The 20,884-nt window shown below is 44.7% G+C and overlaps 1 long non-coding RNA gene across 1 annotated transcript in view; it reads right to left on the bottom strand.

Moving 5' to 3' along the window:
* LOC138516838 (uncharacterized) overlaps window positions 1-11,450 on the bottom strand; it is a 111,229-nt gene extending 99,779 nt beyond the window's left edge. Inside the window, exon 1 of the long non-coding RNA XR_011282316.1 lies at window positions 11,073-11,450. This is a non-coding gene — a long non-coding RNA (uncharacterized lncRNA). The remainder of the gene's footprint in view (window positions 1-11,072) is intronic.
* Window positions 11,451-20,884: the final 9,434 nt, after the last annotated feature.

Genomic DNA, 20,884 nt, shown 5'->3' with positions numbered 1-20,884 from the left:
CACTATCTCTTTCACAGAAGAGAAATGACCACCACATATCAGTCTTTGTCCTGCCCAAGGGCAGTCCATCACCGAAATGCCAGGCAATTCTCTTCTGAACAAGAGTACCAACAGCAACCCCAGACACATGTTTCGGCCTGGTTGGGCCTCGTCAGTGAGGTAGAGCTTTGCCTCTCTAAGAACAGTGAGTAAGGGTTCCACGTCTGGAATACCCTAAAGCTACCTAATATGCATAAGTAAGAGTGTTCTGGTAGTTTATCTCTACTGGCCGATATCCAGGGTTTTAGTGTCAACGAGATTCTTTAGCTCACCATCCCTTTCACAGAGGAGAAATGTCCACTACATATCAGTCTTTTTCCTGCCAAAGGGCAGTCCAGCACCAAAATGACAGGCAATTCTCTTCTGAACAAGAGTACCGGCAGCAACACCAGACACGTGTTTCCTGGAATTCCGCACAGCCATTGTTGTATATAGGGATCAAAAGACAGCATATAGTGAGCACATGTTTCTATGTCCCTTTTGCGCAGTCTACATAGGTGATTCTCCCTTGGGGATACCACTCCAGGCCCGATTATTAGAAAATACTGGTAACAACTCACATCTTAAATATAGAATAAATCGTATTGGGGGGGGAGTAGCACTTGGTTAGGTAGCTGCAGGGTTTGTCTAAAAAACAGTCTTGCTTGGGCATATCTCCCGTTCTTGGATTTTCCAGAGAGGTATGTTAGTGACTGAATTTGCTCCCATTCTATAGACTCACCTGGGTAGAGGAAGCAGTTTTGAGGCGTGGGAATAGAATCTCTAGAAGACCCGTTCAGTTTCGTAAGAACCCTTTATTTCACATACTCTTGCAAGCTCGATTAATAGTATAAGCCTATACATCCTTACTGTCCATCACTATAAGGAACATTATTGTTACTTTCCAATGCAATAATAACCCACATCGAGCAGAAAAGAGACACAACTGTGAAACAGACAAGTCAATTAGTAATGAGAGATGAGCATATAGATGGCAAGGCAGGATGGCATTCAGAATGCATGAAGAGGATGAAGCGTGCCACAGAAGGCTTCATTTCGGAACTTGCACTGGTGCGTGCACACCACGCTGCTCTGTTTGCCCATACACCAAAAACTTAACAACAGTAAATATGTTCTTAAGTAACTACTGCTGCAATGCCTGAAAGCCATGGTTTGTTTAGGCCACTTTAGTATTTGTGTTCTTTTGTCCCCTTGTTGTGTCACCGCGTCCTACTCCCGTCCCACCACCCAGCTCCCCGCCACCAGCATAGTCCTTGCACGAGGTAAAGGGACGGCCTCCGCTGACACTAGAATTGTTCTAATGGTGTCATTTGGAAATAGAAAAGACCTTTGCTGATCAGGTGTTATCAAATGTAGGTTACTCTGGGAGTGGATAGCTCAGGAGTTAAGTGCTTCCTTCACAAATGGAGCAAGCTTGTACTTTTCTTCTTTAAATCCGGCAGGACCGACTGAGACTTTCATCGTTCCAAGGTCGATCATTGAGTTTCATTCAAAATAAAAAAACAATGACGAGTCTATGTTGTTCCCTGGAAAACATTTTGGCCAAATGACATTTCGATAAATAATTTTTGTGCCTCAAAATGAGGGGTCTGGAGGTGCACCCTGTCAACGGTCCACTCCTGCCTTCCTTTCTATAAACCTACTCCAGACCGACCACCTATCTATTTTGCTGTAAAAATGCGGTAAATGAAAGCTGCAAAATGTGATTCAGCAAAATGGTTGTCCTGATAAAGGTTGGACTACCGCAATAACAGTTACTATTACAGCGCTTGGAAGCAAAAGGAATCCAGAATGTAGTGCTAGTATTGTCATTCCCTAAAGAGTCTGACCCGCCATACAATGGGAGGCCGCATATTTTAATTAGGAGCAGTGCAAGAGTGAATGAGGGTAACTCGGGAATATAAATATGCCTTGAGGAAAGGCCAGAGTAGATGTGATATAAACAACTTCACACTTACAAGTGAAACACAACGATTCCCGTCAATTAGAAGGGCCCAAGCAAATGTTTCACATAGAAAGAGTGACCTCTTTTTCCAGACACACCTAAGGGTTAAGAGACAAGATGCCTGATTCACAAAAAAGCACTAAGCCCACGCTCCTCAGTGCTTATTTTTTTTTTTTAATTAGGCCTATTTAGTACGGTGCAAAGGGTACTTTTACAGTGCAAAGTGAATTTTCTCTGCAAACATACACTTTGCACCACTCTGTGAATCAGGCCCGGTTCGACGTGTAGTTGGCAGTGCACCACGCTAACGTTGTATGAATTAGGCCCTTTGGACCTGATGCACAGTAGCATTTTATAATGGCACATTGCCATGGAAAATGCTCTGCGGACCAGGCCCACGCCCTGCTGTGCCTGTCTCAAGGCACTAGTAACATCCACAACACAATGTCAAAAAAAGAGCTCAGTTGAAGCAATTTACTGAATCTCGCGCCCCAAACAGCAGAGAACCACTGAGCCACAAGGACATTGCAAATGTGTAGGATTATTTTTCCCAGGACATGAAACTGACCCATGGAAAAAAGGACCCAAACAAAACCCTGTGACCAGGAGAGATGAACTTGGACGGTTCTTGGCCAGGACTGCAAGTGCAATCACATGTTTTTTATATTTAATGTATGTCATCGTCTGGATACATCACAAAGCTCCAGGAAAACATACACTGCCCATGCACTCGGTGCACCCAGTTCCAGTCTATCCGCTCATATACTGGGATCATGGGCTAAAAACCATTAAGGGCTGGCATCTCCTGGGTCTCGGTATTAAATGTTTGGTGGGGTGTGCACTACCATGTAAAGGTTCGTGTGGGCAAACTGGCGAGAAAACAAACCACTTAAAGGAAGCTTCCCTTGTCTACTGATCACCCATCCATACGGGCTTGAGGTTCCCTGCAGGGAAGTGCTTAGAACAGGAACATTACATGGGCTGGAAATGGGGAGGGGGCAGAACCTATGATTGCCCTTTATAGCTCTCCACTGTAATAATTCTGGAAATATTGTGTATATTACATATCATTATCATATACAAATATACAAAGAGAATGTAATTAGCGCTTAGATGTACTGACCTGCAGTATCAAGGCGCTGCACTCTTTTCATACACCTTGGAAGAAGGATACAGAACCCTAATAAGGCTGCCGGTAGCATCGAAGCCTTCTCTGAGACCAAGTTCGCTCTCCCTCTTTGATTTTAACGTAGTGTGAGAAAGGGTTAAGCAGAAAGCTTAATAGCTTTACTGCTCGTTGTCTTCTCAGGGCCGACTCAGCCCTCATTCCTTACTGGTTAACTACATTGAGTGCAATTACATTTGTAATGTCTATGTACCTATGTTTTTAGTTGATTTGCCGTGGTTGCCCAGGGGATTGTGGGGCGGAGGGGGCGGGGGGAGAGAAACAAAGTAAGGAGAGAGTTTGCTGATCAGCCTCACTTCTTGGCATATTATAATTTAATATTTAATAATATGTGATATAATAAGCCCTACTGTTATAGAGCTTAGGGGCCTGAGCACTCTGCCTTGAGGCGCTGTATTAAAATCCACTGCCTTTATAATGATGTACTTTATTCAAATATCTCCAAACCTGTGACCGTGATGGGAAAGCAGGGGCCCGCCTGTGGCCTGCAGCAGGCTTTAGACCTGGGGCTGAGAGTCAGGTTTGTGGGGCCATGGCACATTTTCCTACACTGGGAAAGGGCCACTGGAGTTGGTACTGCTTGCCATGTAAAGTCCTGCCTCTACTGAAGTGCAATCATCAATCATTTCCTATTGATTACAATGGCACTGCGATCCCTGAACAGTTAATGCATGCCACAAGTGTATTTAGCAAAAGTGTTTTCTTTTTCATAACTATTTCTAAAAAAATATCTCTTGACCAGCTAACCTTTAAAATCTACTCTTCCTTTCCCAACACCCATTCATGAACAGTCCATCCATTTAGAATTCTCCCAACTTTCGGATTGCTCAAATGCATCCTTATTTTAATATTAGTTAAATATTTGATGCCTCTTTCTTTTGAGATCAAGTTTGCAATTTACAAACTATGGCCCCTCTTAACGCTTTTCGGAAGCAAACTTTAAAAAAGGAACTTGCTGGAGACCAGGCGAGATGACTATGAAATGATCCTGTGCTCACGGCTGTCTGGGCTGACCACCATGAAAGCTTATATGCTTTCTAACTCCATTGCCTTTGGTTATGTACACATTTCTGAGGAACCCTCCAACATAGCCATTCAGAATGCTCCCCTCCCTTCCACCACATACAGTTACACGCACAGTACAAAGATATCCAGGACTTACCAGAGCTGGAACCTGGCTGCACCCCATCCTGACTTCAGGGAGCTTCCAGCAGACAGCAGGCTGCTCGCGTCTCCTCCCTTCTCTTTAGCTCACATCACAACCCTGACCTCAAAGTGGCCAGACTTGCTGGTGCCAGGAGGCTGCGAGCTAATGAGGAGACGCTCCAAGCAACTGGGGGCCTCTTCCTCCACCCCCAAGGCTGCTGAGTAACCCTTGCAGTGCCAAATATATGGCCAGGCAGGGGGTTGATTGCCACATAGTCATCAAAATCAACTGCTTGATTAGGAATGGCTGTGCTTGGGGAATTATTGGGGTAAATGCAGCCCTCATTGTTGCAGTGTGTTCCAACCAGTTGTCGTCATGAGAAACAGAAGCTTTTCTCATCCGTCGGGAGCTGAAGCATTAAATCATATTTTTTCGTCAAACAGATTTAACAGCCCTTGGTGGTAGGGTCGCTTTTTGGTACCATCCTGAAATGTTGACAGCTGCATTTTCCCTTCTCCCACCGAGCCAAGTATGGGGGTGGTTGGCAAGCACTAGGTGTCTTGCAGGACAATGTTCCATCGTCTCCGGGCAGCTTCAATGAGCATCGCTGAGGCAGTCATAATGCGTGACCGGGAGAAGCAAGCCGTTCCTAAATCTGGCCCGCGCCTGCCCTGGCCTCTGTTGCATCAGCCTACCTTGTCGTTCCTGAGAATCAGGTTACGTAGCAAGGTGGACATGTGCTTACCAGCCCATAGACATGTAGTCAGGGATCTCGGGGCAGCTCAGTCAGAGGTGACAGCAGGGTGTCTGAGACACCTATAGATAATATGCCATACACCTGATGAATAAGTATTCACTGGAACATATATAGGAATACAACCAACACCGCAGGTCATGCTATTGACGGTGGGTGGTGAAACTGGTCATTACAGCACAGACAAGATTCTAAATCACATGTTCAATGTCATTCACTTCCTTGCCAAGCTGGTGACTCATAAGGGCTGATTCATAGAATTATTTGCGCCGAAAAACGGAGATTTGTGCAGGGACGTCATTTCACCAAAATGCCAGGGGTAGCGGAAGTGACATCACCCGACCCTTGACCCCTGATGACATATGTCATTTGACCCCACACCGAAGTGATATCACGGGAAGCAATGGAACACAACCTTTCACCCATTGACAAAACAGGAAGTGGCATCACATAGCATTGTACAGTACGAAAAATATGGCTACAATATCACTATAATGTGATGTACATTTCATACCAGAATGCATCGCCATATGTATCGTTAAGATCAGTGTGTATAGGCCCATATTACCACATTACTGTGACTGCAAGCAGACTTTCATGACCAAATGATAATGATGTGTTATTATATAGCACTTATGCTTAAGCGCTTTATATAGAAAAAATATACACCCAATATCACCCAACCTGTGTTGGTACTCATTTATCGACCTCAGAAGGATGAAAGGCTGAGTTGAGGGGTTTAAGAACAGACTAAATCAGTAGTGACTCAGCCCCTGAAGTGTGCCTGAAATAAAACTTTAATCAGTCTAACAATTATTGTATAGAATTCCAGAAAGACACATTATTTGGTATTCATTTGTTTCTTATTTAGGGTCAGTGCTGAAAGTGTTAGACTTGTGGTACTCCTGGTCTTATTTTGCATCTTTTTTTTAAGGCGCCAGAATAGGAAAGCCAGCCACTCCACAAGCAAAGAGCCACATGGTTCTGGGCACAGCCCAGGAGATTGCACTACAAAAAAAAAAAAGTGTTTTTTTAGAGGTCGCAAGGGAGACCTCAGAGGTCGCCGTTGCGACCACTGGCTACCCCTAAATGACGTCCCTGGATTTGTGCGCCATTCTGCATGCAAATTCCTGTTTAAGAAATGGGGATTTGCACGCAGAATGGCGCACGAATCTCAGTTTATTGGCGCAAATAATTCCATGAATCAGCCCCATAATATCCAACATCTACCTGCTAATTCTAATGCTTTACAATTATTGACAATTAGTACCCGGCGAGGGACAATCAGATTGTTACAAACGATCTGATTGACCCTTGCCAGGTCATTACCCAGCCGACAAAGACTCAACTGCTGCACTACGATCAATCAGAGTGCTGAGTCCTGCGGAGTTGCTTTCCTTTCTTCACCGGCCACCATGGAAAGGGAGAAGGGACTACCCTTTGCTCGGACTCGTAACTATCGCCCCTGGGGCTTTCCCCAACTGGTAAAGCGCCCCCCCCCCCGAGGGTTTATATTGTTTTAATGGCATAATGCTCTTATGAGGAGCTCCTTAAAATAATGCAATGTCAGCAGAGCTCAGAGCAGACTATCTATAAGTTTTCATAGTCGATTGCCATCCAGTTACGGAAAGAGGGGTCGCAATATATCATATAATGGGGACATTACAGAAAGAATAGGCTTTCCGTGGCTGTGCGTTTCTCTGGGGAATGGCTATGCCTGTTGAAACACCACATAGTAAACTCCAGTCAAGTTTTCATGATATCTTCAAGTTTTCATGATATCTGCAAAGAATAGGTTTTCCACAATTTGAATTATAATGGATTTCGGCGGGATTTATATGCGTGCCGGTCACCCATTCTAAAACTCAACTGTATGTCACGTTGCAACTTTTTTAAGCCCATCCTATTCCTCAGAGCTCCCAACATTTCGAGTTTAATGGTGGTATCCAGCTTTATTTTGGAGGTTGTCCTCCAAAATAACAAAATAAAAACAACATCATACGGTAAAAATATACATATACCATTAAAAAACAACGTGCATGCGGCAGGATTTTTATACACGTATAGAGCTGTGCCTCTCTAAGAACAGTGAGTAAGGGTTCCACGTCTGGAATACCCTAGTAATTTAGGGTGAAAACCCAAAGCTACCTAATATGCATAAGTAAGGGGGTTCTGGTAGTTTGTCTATACTGGCCAATATCCCGATATCCAGGGATTTAGTGTCAACGAGATTCTTTAGCTCACCATCGCTTTCACAGAGGAGAAATGTCCACTACATATCAGTCTTTTTCCTGCCAAAGGGCAGTCCAGCACCAAAATGACAGGCAATTCTCTTCTGAACAAGAGTACCGGCAGCAACACCAGACACGTGTTTCCTGGAATTCCGCACAGCCATTGTTGTATAGAGGGATCAACAGACAGCATATAGTGAGCACATGTTTCTATGTCCCTTTTGCGCAGTCTACATAGGTGATTCTCCCTTGGGATACCACTCCAGGCCCGATTATTAGAAAATACTGGTAACAACTCACATCTTAAATATAGAATAAATCGTATTGGGGGGGGTGGGAGTAGCACTTGGTTAGGTAGCTGCAGGATTTGTCTAAAAAACAGTCTTGCTTGGGCATATCTCCCGTTCTTGGATTTTCCAGAGAGGTATGTTAGTGACTGAATTTGCTCCCATTCTATAGACTCACCTGGGTTGAGGAAGCAGTTTTGAGGCGTGGGAATAGAATCTCTAGAAGACCCCGTTCAGTTTCGTAAGAACCCTTTATTTCACATACTCTTGTAAGCTCGATTAATAGTATAAGCTTATACATCCTTACTGTCCATCACTAGAAGGAACATTATTGTTACTTTCCAATGCAAATTGCTTTCCCTAAACTGCATAATGGTGTATTGGGTTAACCAGGAGTTTATGGCATTCTGTATCTTACGCTTTTGTTTAACTCCACGCACTCGGCCCCCTCTCGCCTACCCTTTCCCCCACAGGCTGTTTACTGGTTCTGTCTAAGCTCCTTTCATTCATTGTGAAATAGCATGTTGTAATTGTGTGCTTTATAAAACACCAATACAAAAATGTGTACAGGTTTGTTAGCACTTTTGAAGGATTATGTAATGTTTACATCATGCCATTACTGTGAAATGGTGTGTTGTGTCAGAGTCTTGGGGTATGTGAATGTCCACAGATATGCATTATGCCACATCCCAACAAAATGAGGCTAAAGGTTCTGGGCTGGTAGCGCGTTGCATCTAGATACAAAAACTCCCCCAACTTTGCTTTCAATGGGTCTCAATGAAGCATCCTTATTCAATGAACAAATGAAGGTCACTTATTCACCCTCCAGCTGAGTGGCATCTCACACTTGAGAAGTATAACAGAAGATCAAGCTCCACCGCCCCCATTCATTGAGTGGCATCTCACACTTGAGAAGTATAACAGAAGATCAAGCTCCACCGCCCCATCAGTTGAGTGGCATCTCACACTTGAGAAGTATAACAGAAGATCAAGCTCCACCGCCCATCAGTTGAGTGGTATCTCACACTTGAGAAGTATAACAGAAGATCAAGCTCCACCGCCCATCAGTTGAGTGGTATCTCACACTTGAGAAGTATAACAGAAGATCAAGCTCCACCGCCCCATTAATTGAGTGGCATCTCACACTTGAGAAGTATAACAGAAGATCAAGCTCCACCGCCCCCATTCATTGAGTGGCATCTCACACTTGAGAAGTATAACAGAAGATCAAGCTCCACCACCCCATCAGTTGAGTGGCATCTCACACTTGAGAAGTATAACAGAAGATCAAGCTCCACCGCCCATCAGTTGAGTGGTATCTCACACTTGAGAAGTATAACAGAAGATCAAGCTCCACCGCCCCATTAATTGAGTGGCATCTCACACTTGAGAAGTATAACAGAAGATCAAGCTCCACCGCCCCCATCAGTTGAGTGGTATCTCACATTTGAGAAGTATAACAGAAGATCAAGCTCCACCGCCCCATTAATTGAGTGGCATCTCACACTTGAGAAGTATAACAGAAGATCAAGCTCCACCGCCCCATCAGTTGAGTGGCATCTCACACTTGAGAAGTATAACAGAAGATCAAGCTACACCGCCCTCATCGGTCAACGGTACTAGCTAGCAGGTTTTCTGCAAATGGGGACATGTGTGAATGACTAAAAACAGTGTCCAGCTGACTGTGTATGAATCTGAAGGACACCTAATGACCTTCTGTGGTGGCCTCTGGCCATTGGACACCCATTTTCTCTGCGCCGTCTGCCCGTCCATGTTTCTATAGTTCAGGAAGCACCTGAAGACTCCACTCTGTGAAGGACATCTCAGCTTGCCAATTGCCTATCTCTCCAGACAACTATGTTCCAGAGCCCGGCTCTCTCTCGCTCCTCCTACCCATCCCAGCTAGCTCTGCTAGCCCAGCACCCTACACATAACCCCTGGGCATATGCCCTACTTACTGTGCTTCATTTAGCTAGATGTGTGCTTCTTAAATTCCATGCACACTAGACATACCTACACACTGGAGGAACTTATTTTCAATCTCGAGGACATGTTGGTTATATTTGCTCATATAATTAGGGAGTTTCTTATGTTTCAATTTTGATAAATAAATCCTGCTTACTTTGCACTTGTGCAATTTAATTTTGTCTTTTCTCGTTGAAAAAAGTTGAAATCAGTGTCTCTACATTTCAAGAAATCTCAGTTCTTCTAGAAAGTTATAGATCTGCATAATCTGTCTCCATTCAGCCGCTAGCGTGCTGCGCGCGATAGGACTCTCTCATCATCATACCAGAGACCTCATCTTGTCACCCATTTCTACCGCCTCTTTGCCCACCAACCAAAGCCCTACCAAAGAGGTGTGGAAAACAACCACAAGACAAGAGTCTGACGCGGTAACAAAACTCTCACTTAATGCCATGGGCGCATAGGGGGCTCAGTAACCCAACACCTTAACCCTACATAGAAGGCCACCCTGAGCCAGCTGGCAGACGCATGCAGATACATACCGAACTGTAAATAACTAAGAAACTATCAATAATGTGTGTCAAGTGAATAAAATACAGCTGTGGAGACACACAGACCTGTTAAAAAGTCCCAACATTAGTTATATTTACAAGTTGCTGCAGACAAAAGGTTCAACATTCCAAGAAGACTCTGTTCGATCGTGGGTGGACCTGTTATGGGGACAAGCCATGCACCATCTACAGGCTAGTGTTCACTAAGCCAGTGTTCCTTTTGACAAAGTTTTCCAAAAGATTGTTTCAAGAATTAGAAGCAGACAATTTAAGTTGAATTGCACAGTTCAAAATGTCAAGCATGTAACTGTGGAAGTTGGCTTAGCCTACAAGGATAACTTATTGGGATTCCGGACAACCATACTCTCCCTTAGGGCTAAGAGGATTAATAAACCACATCGAACGGAACAGCAACACAACTTTAAAACAGACAAGTCAATTAGTAATGAGAGATGTGCATATAGATGGCAAGACAGGATGGCATTCAGAATGGTTGAAGAGAATGCAACGTGCCACAAAAGGCTTCATTTCGGAACTTGCACTGGTGAGTGCACGCCAGACTGCTCTGTTTGCCCAAAAACCATAAACCTAACAACAGTAAATATGTATTTAAGTAACTATTGGTGTAAGGCCTGAAAACCATTGCTTGTATAGGCCACTTTTGTATTTTTGTTCTTTTGTCCCCTTGTTGTTTCACCGCGTCCTACTCCCACCACCCAGATCCCCGCCATCTGCATATTCCTTGCACGAGGTAAAGGGGACGGCCACCGCTGGCCGCTTGCACTCGCCACAACACTTTTGCCTTTCCTTGACAACCAATAACTACAAATATAAGATAAATAAAAGATAAAAAAAGCAGCGGAGGGCGGATTGTTCTTTCATGTACATGTTGAAAATGCCAATAAAAACAAACTTTCAAAAAAAGGCAGTACTACAAAAAATAAACTGAAGCAATTATTAAACATACCTGTATCTTTAATATTTTGTTCCCTTCCTAAATTTAGATCATATATTTTCCTCCTGCCAGCTTAGAGATTACATTTTTTTTTATAACCACGCATCCATGAAAATTCCGCCGCCACGGTCGCTGATTGGATATTATTGCTGCGTCCGACTCCACGTGGATCCAACAAACCCTTCCATCCACATGCCTTGTATGAAGCTCTGGCACTTGCCAGGAACAGCTTCGTTTCTGGCCCTCGCTAATGGCCACAGACCCATCAATGGTCCAAGACCATTGCAGCTGAATCTTTCAGCTTAAATCTCTGCTTGCGTTCCGAACATCTCCAGTGTAGCCTACATAAGCCTCAGATCTTCCAATAAGTGGTGCAACCGGTTCAAGCATCTCTTTCCAACTGCAAAAGGCACAGGAGCAGCACAGGGACGTACCCAGACAAGGGGGCGTGGCTAAATGGCAGGAGTGCCCAACCAGCAGGACACGTTTTGTCTCTCTGCCCACAGCAACCGATGTGGCAAATTCACAATTTCCTATTCGACCTTCTTGTTATGTGTGTTGCGCTATTAATTGCACATTTCGGTGATGCGGAAAGCGCTATCAATCAATTAATTAATCCATTGTAGCTTTATTTCAGTACGCGCCATAAAAGCATAGAAAAACAATTCACAGACATTTACATGCAATTGATTAAATGAGTATACCAATAAAATGAAGAAAAAAAACATTTCACAATAAATGCATACAGTGCATAATATAAAAGCAAATGAAAATTGCAAGCATTTCATTTTAATCAGGATACTGCGTTTCATAGTTAATTCGTTAACAAGTTTCTGAAAAGCTCTAAAGTTAACCAAGTTTAGTTGCTTCATCTTTGGTTAGTTTCCTTCTTGAAGCAAATGTTTTTTAATATAAAACTTCTGACAAACACAAATATACTAACATTGGTTTTGAAAAAACGAACAGCTTCTCTCCTCCTTGATCTAATTATGTGCAAATTCAGTCCAGTTTTGTGCCATCTGCGCCTAAGATGATCATATAATGGGAGACGGCAATGAGGACGATGAGGAATGCCGACCAACCAAGGAAAGTAGAACGCCAGAGCGGTCATCAGCGTCTGGATGCCGACAAAATGGCAGAAATTGCAGCGTACAAGGCCCTTTTGCATTACGTGCCATGACATCAAATTACATCATATAGGACAATGGGAAGTGGCGGACAACCCTCCTCTTCTTTAACTTGACAATGTCTCGTTGATTAGAGAATTGCTGATGCGATGCAGGATATTAACATGCCTGGGATTCAGTCACTGATACCAAATATTTGGAAAGGGTAAGACAATGAGAAATGATAATGGCCTAGTTATTTATGCATTGTGTTTGGTACTTAACATTTCTTGTTAATGCACACCATCCATTAATGTTTAATCAAATGGATGCCTTTGTTTCTTCCCAACTTTGTATTTAGAAGTCAAGGACTCAAGATGGACTGTTTTGATCCCACCCCCCAGAATACTGATGAGTGCAAAATGTGAATATCTACACAGAGTTTCCTTTCCAAACTGACCCTCACATGTGACCGCAGCTGGACTTCTGGTTCTCTGAATTTCAATTATTTTAGGGAGCAACCACCGTTGAGCTTGCTCAGGTTCAAAGGCATCATCTCCCTTTGTTTTGGGAACAGTTATGATTCTTTTGATGATTTTTGATCTGACCATCATCTTGCACCTTGCACAAACATGTGATCAGTCATGCACATTTATTTGTACATTCTTGTAATTGTTGGCCGATTATGTGTGCTAACTAGGATATGTGTAAGGGGGACAGGTAGAAAACCATAGGAATTAGATTTTAGGCTTAAGTCAAAATGGTTCACCGTTGTTTCACCGCCACAAGTTGTATAAGACTGATCATGCCAATTTCATAGTTGTCATTTAACCAATGTCTTCTTTTTTCTAATGTGGTGACCCCATCATAACCCGTCTATCCCCCACCATGTCCACCCCCTTGATCCCTTGTTTCGCCCCTTCATCTATGCACATATCTGTTATATCATGGTAATCAAATGGTCACAACCAAACACTCCACTATGATACATTCCGTGGGTAAAAGCACAGCATGCTACCATTGAAAGAGTTGCAGCAGAGAAAAGAGGCGAAATGCTCAATGCATAAAGATGCCACCAGATCCCAAAGCCCAATCAGACCTCATCAAACCGGTACCTTTTCGGGCGTCCTTATTGGTGGTCATCGTAAGTGACGCAAGATTGGGTAAAGAATTGATTTCTTTCTCAACCCTTGGTGGCCTCATTGTCAGTACACCACAACCTCAGATGAGTGAAAGGCTAGGCCATGCTAGTTCCATTTCACATCAGCACCAATCCCTCGTCATCGTCGGCTTTAATGAGCGCACAGCGTAAGATCCTAAAGCAGGACGGGTTTATGCTGCTTTATTTGTGCGTATTTCTTATTGCAATTTTCTAATCACCCACTATATAATTTTAAGGATAATTATAGCCCCTTCCATGGAGTTAGGACCACATCCTGAATTGTCATGAAGTCATTGGCAAATGGTCAATTGTTCAGCGTGTGGCTTACATGTTCTAACGCATGAGCTATCGCTTGTGTACAGCGTTGTTCCTGTTTCTGGGAAAGTGCCCCAGGACTCGTATGCGTGGCGGATCAGCTCCGGTTCCTGTGTTTCCTGGTACCCCTGTCTGTCTATGCTTTTGTCTTTATTAGTTGATAGTTGAGTTACAGCTGGAGTTGTTCCAATAGTGTCATTTGGAAATTGAAAGGTCCTTTGCTGATCAGGTGTTACCAAATGCATGTTTCTCTGGGAGTGGATAGCTCAGGAGTTAAGTGCTTCCTTTACACATGGAACAAGCTTGTACTTTGCATCTTTAAATCCGGCAGGACCGACCAAGCCTTTCATCCTGCCAAGGTCGATACATTGAGTTCCATCAACATTTTTTGGCCAAATGACATTTTGATGAATTATTTTTGTACCTCAAAATGAGGAGGGTGGCAGCACACCCTGCCAACTGCCCCCTGGTACCTTCCTTCATATATCCCTACTCCAAACCTACCACCCAGGGGTATACTGGGAACCAAAGGAGGCCCTGGAAATAATGTTCAATATGGCCCCATATTACATATTTTCAGCAAGTGCAAGCCTTTTCTTATGAGGAAATTTGGTGATGAAATAGGTTATCATACAAAAGAGGCCAAGGGTACAAAGGCCTACTGGGAAATCTCAAGAGTTGCCGATAGGCCAGTCCACCCCGCCGTAACCTACCTATTGTGCTGTAAAAAATGCGGTAAATAAACGCTGCAAAATGTGATTCAGCAAAATGGTTGTCCTAATAAAGGTTGGACTACCGCAATAACAGTTACTATTACAGCGCTTGGAAGCAAAAGGAATCCAGAATGTAGTGCTATATAACCACGTGGTGTTAGTATTGTCATTCCCTAAAGAGTCTGACCCGCCATACAATGGGAGGCCGCATATTTTAATTAGGAGCAGTGCAAGAGTGAATGAGGGTAACTCGGGAATATAAAGGTTTGCCTTGAGGAAAGGTCAGAGTAGATGTGATATACATAACTTCACACTTACAAGTGAAACACAACTATTCCCGTCAATTAGAAGGGCCAAAGCAAAAGTTACACATAGAAAGAGTGACCTCTTTTTCCAGACACACCTAAGGGTTAAGAGACAAGATGCCTGATTGCTGCTACCGCGCTACTTAGTGCTTATTTGTTTTAATTAGGCCCATTTTAGGTGGTGCAAAGAGTACTTTTGCAGTGCAAAGTGAATTTGCTCCGCAAACATACACTTTGCACTGCTCTGGGAATCAGGCCCAGTTCGATGGCACCGTGCTAACTGTTCCATGAATTAGGCCTTTGGCCCTGATCCACAGTAGCGTTTTATAATAGCGCAGTCCCCTTGGAAAATGCTCTGCAGATCAGGCCCACGCCCTGCTGTGCCCGCCTCAAGACACTAATTAACATGTGATAAAAACCCACACCAAAATGTCAATAGAAGAGCTCATTTGAAGCAATATACTGAATCCTGCACCCCAAAACACCAAAGAATTGTAACCGAGCCACAAGAACATTGCAAAGGTGTAGGATTGTTTTTCCCAGGACATGAAACTGACCCGTGGAAAAAAGGACCCCAAACAAAACCCTTTGACCAGGAGAGATGAACTTGGACGTTCCTAGGCCAGGACTGCAAGTGCAATGAAGTGTTTTTAATGTAATTCATTGACTCGATACATCACAAAGCTCCAGGAAAACACACACGTACCTTGTACTTGGTGCACCCATTTCTAGTCCATATCGTTCATATACTGGCACCAGGGGCTAAAAATGTGTGGTGGGGCCGTGCACTACCATGTAAAGCTTGGTGTGGGCAGCCTAGCTAGAAAAAGAAGCAACTTAAAGGAAGCTTCCCTTGTCTACTGACCTCCCACCTATACGGGCTTGAGGTTCCCTGCTGGGAAGTGCTTAGAACAGGAACATTACATGGGCTGGAAATGGGGAGGGGGCAGAACCTATGATTGCCCTTCATAGCTCTCCACTGCAATAATTCTGGAAATATTGTGCATATGACATATCATTATCATATACAAATAGAATGTAATTAGCGCTTAGATGTACTGACCAGCAGTATCAAGGCGCTGCACTCTTTTCATACACCTTGGAAGAAGGATACAGAACCCTAATAAGGCTGCCGGTAGCATCGAAGCCTTCTCTGAGACCAAGTTCGCTCTCCCTCTTTGATTTTAACGTAGTGTGAGAAAGGGTTAAGCAGCAAGCTTAATAGCTTTACTGCTCGTTGTCTTATCAGGGCCACTCAGCCCTTATTCCTTACTGGTTAACTACATTGAGTGCAATTACATTTGTAATGTCTATGTACCTATGTATTTAGTTGATTTCAAAGGCGTGGTTGCCCAGGGGATTGTGGGGGGGGGAACAAAGTAAGGAGAGAGTTTGCTAATCATCCTCACTTCTTGGCATGTTACAATTTAATCATCATTGAATAATATGTGATATAATAAGCCCTACTGTTATAGAGCTTAGGGGCCTGAGCACTCTGCCTTGAGGCACTGTATTAAAATCCACTGCCTTTATAATGATGTACTTTATTCAAATATCTCCAAACCTGTGACCGTGATGGGAAAGCAGGGGCCCGCCTGTGGCCTGCAGCAGGCTTTAGACCTGGGGCTGAGAGTCAGGTTTGTGGGGCCATGGCACATTTTCCTACACTGGGAAAGGGCCACTGGAGTGGGGACTGCTTGCCATGTAAAGGCCTGCCTCTACTGAAGTGCAATCATCAATCATTTCCTATTGATTCCAATGGCACTGCGTTCCCTGAACAGTTAATGCATGCCACAAGTGTATTTAGCAAAAGTGTTTTCTTTTTCATAACTATTTCTAAAAAAATATCTCTTGACCAGCTAACCTTTAAAATCTACTCTTCCTTTCCCAACACCCATTCATGAACAGTCCATCCATTTAGAATTCTCCCAACTTTCGGATTGCTCAAATGCATCCTTATTTTAATATTAGTTAAATATTTGATGCCTCTTTATTTTGAGATCATTTTTGCGATTGACAAACTATGGCCCCTCTTAACGCTTTTCGGAAGCAAACTTTAAAAAAGGAACTTGCTGGAGACCAGGCGAGATGACTATGAAATGATCCTGTGCTCCCGGCTGTCTGGGCTGACCACCATGAAAGCTTATATGCTTTCTAACTCCATTGCCTTTGGTTATGTACACATTTCTGAGGAACCCTCCAACATAGCCATTCAGAATTCTCCCCTTCCTTCCACCACATACAGTTACACGCACAGTACAAAGATATCCAGGACTTACCAGAGCTGGAACCTGGCTGCACCCCATCCTGACTTCAGGGAGCTTGCAGCAGACTGCAGGCTGCTCGCGTCTCCTCCCTTCTCTTTAGCTCACATCACAACCCTGACCTCAAAGTGGCCAGACTTGCTGGTGCCAGGAGGCTGTGAGCTAATGAGGAGACGCTCCAAGCAACTGGGGGCCTCTTCCTCCACCCCCAAGGCTGCTGAGTAACCCTTGCAGTGCCAAATATATGCAAAGGGCCAGGCAGGGGGTTGATTGCCACATAGTCATCAAAATCAACTGCTTGATTAGGAATGGCTGTGCTTGGGGAATTATTGGGGTAAATGCAGCCCTCATTGTTGCAGTGTGTTCCAACCAGTTGTCGTCATGAGAAACAGACGCTTTTTTCATCCGTCGGGAGCTGACGCATCAAATCATATTTTTCCGTCAAACAGATTTAACAGCCCTTGGTGGTAGGGTCGCTTTTTGGTACCATCCTGAAATGTTGACAGCTGCATTTTCCCTTCTCCCACCGAGCCAAGTATGGGGGTGGTTGGCAAGCACTAGGTGTCTTGCAGGACAATGTTCCATCGTCTCCGGGCAGCTTCAATGAGCATCGCTGAGGCAGTCATAATGCGTGACCGGGAGAAGCAAGCCGTTCCTAAATCTGGCCCGCGCCTGCCCTGGCCTCTGTTGCATCAGCCTACCTTGTCGTTCCTGAGAATCAGGTTACGTAGCAAGGTGGACATGTGCTTATCAGCCCATAGACATGTAGTCAGGGATCTCGGGGCAGCTCAGTCAGAGGTGACAGCAGGGTGTCTGAGACACCTATAGATAATATGCCATACACCTGATGAATAAGTATTCACTGGAACATATATAGGAATACAACCAACACCGCAGGTCATGCTATTGACGGTGGGTGGTGAAACTGGTCATTACAGCACAGACAGGATTCTACATTAATCCACTCAGGTCCTCTAACCACCAATAAGTACAAATACAGGTAAACATTTTTATAAAAAGTAAATAAAAAGTAAAATAAAAAAAGGCAGTGCTACAAAAATAACGGATGCAATTATTACACGTACCAGTATAGTTTGATGAATCAGATCCAGTGATCTTTTAGACAAAAGATACTAACCTGTAGGTGCCCGAGACACCAGCACCTACAAACATCACTGTACAACTCAGAAGAACACAGACGTGGGATGATCGTACAGGAGACCCTCCCTAGCCAGGAGGTTTGCTCACATTTATATTATGTTATGTTCTTTGGCATTTATATAGCGCTTTATATATCATTGGTATGACTTCAAAGCGCTGTAAGGTTGAACGCCCTCGGGAACCGCAGTTCTAGTCAGTAGAGAGAGGTAGTGTCGTAGAGTGCGTGGGTGCACCAGATAAGTATGCAGTTGGTGGAATTGCTGGGTGGTAGTTGCGTGCCAGCGTTTAGGTGTGGTGTTGGGGAGGTCAGTTGGATGTGTGCAGTCTGGTGGGTGAACACCCAGCCTCGGCTCTGGCTGCATTGGGCCTGAAGGACGCATATGTGAGGAACTATGCCAGAATGTGCTCAGCTAGCTGCGTTTTATTAGAGTGATGAGGTGTTGATGAGTTCGTATTCATATCTGGACAGCTAGGCCGAATTACTCAGGGGTATAGCTGTGTTCTATTTGGGTGATGGTGTATAGTAGAGAGTTAGAATAGTGATGTGATGTGGTGGTTCTCTTTAGAGCGCCCGAGACTAGGCACAGTAGTAAGATGGTGGGAACACAGCGACCGACAGACATTTAGAGGCAGGGGGTTATGGGTATATAAGGGATACAAATATATAGCAACAGCATGGTGATGGTGTGGACTGGGAAATGGGGTGGGTTCACAGTGATATACGTCTTGGCGAATTCCATCAAATTATGTTCATTCCTTCTGCCCCATTGGTTCTGTCCATCACCCATCCCATCAGTACCATCCATACCATCCGTACCATCTGTGCCATCCATACCGTCCATACCATTCATAGCGTCCACACCATCCATAGCGTCCACACCATCTATGGCGTCCACACCATCCATAGCGTCCACACCATCCATAGCGCCCACGCCATCCATAGCGTCCACGCCATCCATGGCGTCCGCACCCTCCATGGTGTCCGCACCCTCCGTAGCTTCCATGCCATCCACGGCATCTTCACCATCCACGCCATCCAAAGCAACTGCGTCATCCACGGCATCCACAGCATCCGCACCGTCCACAGCATCCGCACCGAGCACAGCATCCGCACCGTCCACAGCATCCGCACCATCCACAGCATCAGCACCATCCATAGCATCCGCACTATCCATAGCATCCGCACCATCCACAGCATCCGCAACATCCACAGCATCCGCGCCATTCACAGCATCCGCACCATCCATACATCCGCACCATCCATAGTATCTGCACCATCCATAGCATCCACTCCCTCCACTCGATCAACTCCATCCACACCATCAGTAGCATCCACACCGTCCATAGCATCCACACCGTCCATAGCATCCACTCAGTCCATAGCATCCACTCCAACCATAGTATCCACACCATCCATAGCATCCACAGCATCCATAGCATCCACGCCATCCATAGCATCCACGCCATCCATAGCATCCACGCCATCTATAGCATCCATGCCATCTTTAGCATCCACGTCATCAACAGCATCCATAGCATCCATGCCGTACACACCACCCGTGCCATCCAAACCATCTGTGCCATCCACGCCATCCACACCATTGGTACCATTCACACCATCGGTACCATCCACACCATCGGTACCATCCACACTATCCGCACTCTTTAGATGGACAAGTGACGACTGAGCAGAACGTTGTGCCGAAAATGAAGGCCCAGACATGGGTTTGAAATTCTAATTGTTCAAAGCCCAATGATTTCTGAATATTGGGACGGAGAGAGTGTTATCGACTATGCAAACTATAGTTGTCGTGAAAGCTAGTCTGGATTCTTTTTATTTTTGTAGTATACTAAATCACATGTTCTATGTCACTCACTTCCTTGCCCAGCTGGTGACTCATAATATATCTAATCTTCCTGCTAATTCTAGTGTTTGACAATTATCGACAATTGGTACCCAGCGAGGGACAATCATATTGTTATGAACGATCTGATTGGCCCTTGCTGGGTCGTTACCATGCTGACAAAGACTCACCAGCTGCACTCCGATCAGAGAGCAGAGTCCCGCGGAGTTGCTTTCCTTTCTTCACCGGTCACCATGGAAAGGGAGAATGTACTACGTGTAGTCCCTAAACCCCGTTCCATGGTGGCCAATTTCTTTGTTTTCTTTTTTTTCTATCTTTTTAATGGAAACCAGTGTTAGGAAAGATTTCGTAATTGTGGGTAATTTTCCTTCCATGTGGCAACCCCTAAACTTTTTGCTGTTGTTTTCACCATGATCTAGACTTTGCCAGAGAAGTGCAGCCTTCTGCGGCACTCCTCTGGGCTTTCGCTCCATTCTTACGGGGAAACTGACATGCCCTTAAGACAGTCAGTACCGGGAAACGCTGTTTTCCGTAGTTTCTTTATCATGTTGCGGCTTTCGTGCAACATGACACAAGAGGGCACTGTAAGCTAAGTTACTGCTCTCTTGGGTCTCTAGCCTTCTACAGGCCCTAGATACTCTTTTTGGATTGTAACTGATCGGTGCAAGTGAATCACGGACGGGAATGGTGGCAGCGATCGTTTCTTGTGTTTTGAGCTCCTTTTGCCGTTTTAAGTGCGTTTCTCGCGCTTAGCCCAAAATGGTGGCCTGGCTCCCAAAATGGCCAGACCACGAGGCTCCTTTGTCCTGTCCGCTGACCGTCTTGCTCCCTTCACCTTCCCCAGGTCGAGCCGACCCGGGGCCTTCCTTATTTGGGCATGTACTTTCCCGCGAAACACGGATGCTTTCGCAGGCTTCTACAGGCCTTGTGTGT

This window comes from Ambystoma mexicanum, chromosome 6q (genome assembly GCF_040938575.1).
Source record: "Ambystoma mexicanum isolate Mex_15411 chromosome 6q, UKY_AmexF1_1, whole genome shotgun sequence".
In the NCBI taxonomy this organism is placed as follows: Eukaryota; Metazoa; Chordata; class Amphibia; order Caudata; family Ambystomatidae; genus Ambystoma; species Ambystoma mexicanum.
This window is presented reverse-complemented; position numbering and strand designations above follow the sequence as displayed.